The following is a 5,000-nucleotide window of genomic DNA, read 5'->3' on the forward strand; positions in this document are numbered from 1 at the left end:
GCTCCATCCACTAGCTCAGTACTTTCATACTTTATTTCATGTTCATTTTGTCCTTTTTTTTTGGACATCCAGAAGACATTGATAGTTGTACATTGATTTGTCTCATAGGTCGAGTTCGGCCTCTAGTAGACGTTAATACAGCTCTCTCTCTCTCTCTCTCTCTCTCTCTCTCTCTCTCTCTCTCTCTCTCTCTCTCTCTCTCTCTCTCTCTCTCTCTCTCTCTCTCTTTCCTTTGTCTCAATGTCCCTTATGTCTTTTCTTTTTTCTATGTCTTTTGCCTTTTCTCATTGTCTCTCGTCTTCGCTGGTATGGCCACTGTTCACATGAAACCCAAAGCATTTTTCTTTTTACAACTCTCATCGCAAAAAACATACGCACTGTGACTTGCTCCAGGCCACATATATTCGCACATACATTTTGCAAGGTGGTTCTTGTGCAGATACCATCGAAGAATGATCAATACCATCATTATAAAAACCACATCTCTTGACAATAATACAAGAGAGGTCCTATAGAGAGATAGTGTTTATGATACCATTGAATTTGAGAGAGATCATGACAAAGAAAAAGATTTTTATAATCTTGAATTTTAATTAAGTAAATACTATCTTACAAACTCAATTCATCCCAGAGTAAAGTTAACTACTTCTTCATCTGGATCTACATAAGCTACACGCAATCCTCTTAAACGAGCTTCCTGTGCAAAATCTCCACCACCAGTGCAAGCACTAAATCTGATTCTCTTATGAAGGTATTTAGAATCAATGTCCATAGTTCTCTGTCTCTTTGCATCCCTCCTACAAATATCACCATTATGTTAGTATGAATGTAGTGCCATCAAATGCTACATTCCTAAAATGGGTACTCTTAAAACCCTTCCATTCTTCCAAAGGGTAGGACGGCTAGTATCATGCACAAAATCTAGCTTGGGATACTCAAATTTGTGCTCCCTTAGGAGGCTTGTAAAATGGACACACATGAAATTGTAGGCCTGCTCAAGAGACACAATCATAGCGCTTACAAATGTGATCAGCCATATATTATTAAAGCATACAAACAACATGAGAATACAATGGCTCACCATAGATCCACGAATGCTTCCCACTTCAGTATTACAATGTACACTAAGGAGGTACCCTATTTTGTATCCTTTTGCACATGCCTTTTTTGTCACTTGATACATTGAGCCGATGACAAGTGCACCATTGTCATCAAGTACAATGGATGCAAGGTTAAATAAATACTACTTGTCGCCCTCCGCAATGTAGTTCATAAACACTTGTAAGTATGGTGAAATACTCTTCCGATGTAATCTATTATCTTTAAAAACACTTGTAAGTATGGTGAAATACTCTTCCTCTCGTTCCATGTAGGGGTTGTGTCTATATCAATACCAAAAATGAGACCACTAGTGGGTAGTGTCGCGATCGTCATGTGGCAGTCTATGCTTGAATCAATTCCTCGAATCCTGAAGGTGTCCGTGATAGCAGCATTACCTTGAAGGGCTTTGTAGAGGTTCATATATTCTTCATTTAATTCTGAATTTCTAATGGCCCATCCCATTTTCACAGGGTTGCCGACCAACATCTTTATTTTGCCTTGTGTCCAAAGTCCTAACGTAAAGAAAAGCAACTTTGTAATTGATTGCTGAAGAACTCACTCGTTATTAGAAAAGATATTGTTGTGTGTTCAGAAGCAAGCTTACTATTTTTTTCTCGAACTGGATTAAGAAATGGATGTTTCTACATCATCCTAGCAACAGTTTCACTACCAAAGTATAGTGTATGCTGGCCTTCCTTTGTGAACAATTAACTTTTGGTGGATTTCCTATACGTTATATGAATCCATTATACATCAATAAACATTCTCAACTGTACTTGATTGGTTCAACATGCTTACACCTGCCTCTACATTGATGGATATATTTTCAAGATGAGAGGTTAGGACACCTGACATCATATACAAAATTTAAACGAAAAATGTCAATTATGTAGATATTGCTTGTTGAGATTAATTACCATCTACAACATCAAGAATTGTTGATTTGATGATTTTTCTCGTTTGTTTCTCTCCTATTAACATCCCTTGTGTAAAAAAATATTTAGCAAATGTTATTACAGCTTATGGAACAACTGATGTAGTTTTCATGTGAATACATGGGACATTGAACTTAAAGGATTTGCTGATGAAATTAGCTTCACTTGCAATGGAGCCATAGGAGGCTTACCCCCTTGCACACCTACTACATTATTTCTCTATACAAAACATTATAATTAACTATTATTCTTGCTTATAATAATGTTATTGGGACTTTGAGCAAAAAATGTGAAAGTTTTTCTCTTGCATGAGTAGCTATCTAATCAATGTGCTACGCGCTAAGAGGGAGATGGTGGGTTACCATCACTACCATCATCATCTGATTAATACTCGCTAGTAACAACCTCTTCCTCATCTCCTTGATCCTCGACATATTTCTCATCTTCGTCTTGATCCTTGGCATCTTCCTCTCGTTAACTGAACGGTAGGCTTGCCTTTGCCTTTGTCTCCAAGAACCACATATTAACTCCTTAACATTTGCATAAAATAACAATGTCCAATTTAAGATACACAAAGGTAGCTTGTTTTAAATAGGAATATAAACCCCATATAGTATTTCCGTGTTGTTTAACCAATACATCAAATTGTTAAAATGCAGCTTACCACTCTTGCTTGTGTTTTTGGCAATGCCTGTTGGTATATTTCTTTCTCATCTTTTGGATACTCATCCTTATGGTAGTCGAGGAATAGTGGAAAAATTATATATGTAGTTACATCCCACATCTCTCTCTTTTGAGCCACCATGTACATGGTGTTTTTGTGATCAAGGATCTGCCATTCCTTTATAATAGGTGGCACATGTATGTTTTTTTTGTGTAATGCATTTGCATATCCATCTGTTAATGTCAGCATGTTATTATATGAGGAAATGATTCTGCGTTTTTTTTCAATGTGATGACAGTATAAATTCGCACACGCATCAGTAGTACAAAGCTCATTTGGCAGCAAGTTAACCCAAGGATGCTGTTCGATTAATTGAACACTTTTTATTTTACCGACACACTCCTTGAATAAGCTTCCATAATGCAAGTGCTTTAGCTCCATGGTGTCCATTGTGTATGATTAGGGAAACCTCAACTTGTAATCATCCTCTATTTTTGTGATGAGCTTCATACCATACTCCAGAATCTAACGCCACATAACCTCAATTTTCTACTAGACACACTCTCGGTGTGCTAGCTATACAAGCAAAAATAAATTCATTAAGCATTGAATCATACATCATACACCACAAATGTAGGTAAACAATATATAGCATAGTTAACATCTTACATTCTGGAAGTTTCAATAATTGTAGCCTCTTCTTCTTGTCGAACACCATTACCGACAAAATACTAACTTTGTGCTCTTTAGGCAATGTGCACGCAGCTAGGGTATAGAGTCGCTCCTCATTGATTTAATTTGTCTTCTCATCCTAGTTAATTTGAGCTACAAGGCTACATCACCATTAAACTATCACATTAATACAAGTTTAAATGCTAAAATTAATGTACTTTTATCACATAAAGTAAGAGACTTTACCTAAATCAATATTCCCTATTTTAGGTTTTGCTACCACAGCCAGTTTTCTTGCATGCATCTTCAAAGTGGGATCATTTTTGTTGTACACTTTCCTTCACCTATCTTTAAATTCTTCATTACGAATAGAATCCTTTAATATTTCTCTCTCTAGTGGTGGCAGAAAGGTACTCATCCTATAAATTGGGCAATACGCATTAAGTATGTTTACCTTGCATTTCTATATAATTTTATACATTAGAAATTGTCATACCATTACCTGAAATACGATTTGTGCCATGATCAGAAGTGGATAATTATACCAAGAAGGTCGGCCCCTTCGTTTCTACTTCTGTAAAAACTTATGCACCCACATTGATTATTTAAACTCTAAGTATGTGCCAGTATGGTTCCTTATTTGCTATCGCTAGTGCTCAAATAAGACAAATCTTGTCAATGGATGTTGAGGGAATGTAACCCACCTCGTTCATCTTATAAAAGTGGCCTTACTTAAGTTGCAAAAAATGAAATAACAAATAACAATAGTAACAAAATAGATCATAAAGAAACAATGGCATACTGATTCAATCTAGCAATAAGTGAGAGAACCTCTCCCTCATTCTATGTCCAGGAAAACCGTATCCACATAAGGGTGGTACTTTGCTTTTTGTTTAAATGTTGATAAGACACAATTTTGATTTATTAATACTTAATTAATTAGTCAATCATAATAGAGTATGAATATTAGAAGAACTTACCTCTATTTATCTCCTCCATCCATGCTACAAGACGGTGGTTACCATCCCAAACATATAGCATCTTCTCGGATAGGAAAGCCCACTCAGATTCTCGCATTTGATCTTCAAATTTTGCATTCTTTACTTACATATATCATCCGAGCTATCCTTGTTTGCATTTAGCACCTCTAATAGGATACTTGGATGATTTGAGAGAGAAAATAAAAATTGTCCTACCCTAATATATCCATTTGTGAAATACTCCACATAACCTTAGGTACCTAGAGTGAACCCTTCTTAGTGCAGGGTTACTAACTAGGTGACAAAGTGGAACAGGAGGTAGGGGAGTCGATTTCTTCACCTGGTCAAAAGAGTGGTGTATACTTATTATAATTGATCACAACACCCTTACTCCAACTTATATTTGTCATATGCAAATATGTTTGCTTATCGTCAACGATCAATGGTGTTTTGTATAACATCAAGTCGAAGAAGGATGAAGTAGTTAATCATAAAATTTGTCTGTCTCAACCTCATCACCATCTTCCTCTGCATCCGACTTGTCTTTATGTTCTTGCGCCACTTATTTTGAGGTTTCCTTTCTTGACCTCCACACGATTTCCTCTTCTTTGTGGGGGTGGTTTATTTGTTAGACCTTCTTTATTGGTG

This window comes from Cibotium barometz, chromosome 16 (assembly GCF_041138505.1).
Source record: "Cibotium barometz isolate CiBa-2024 chromosome 16, ASM4113850v1, whole genome shotgun sequence".
Classification (NCBI taxonomy): Eukaryota; Viridiplantae; Streptophyta; class Polypodiopsida; order Cyatheales; family Cibotiaceae; genus Cibotium; species Cibotium barometz.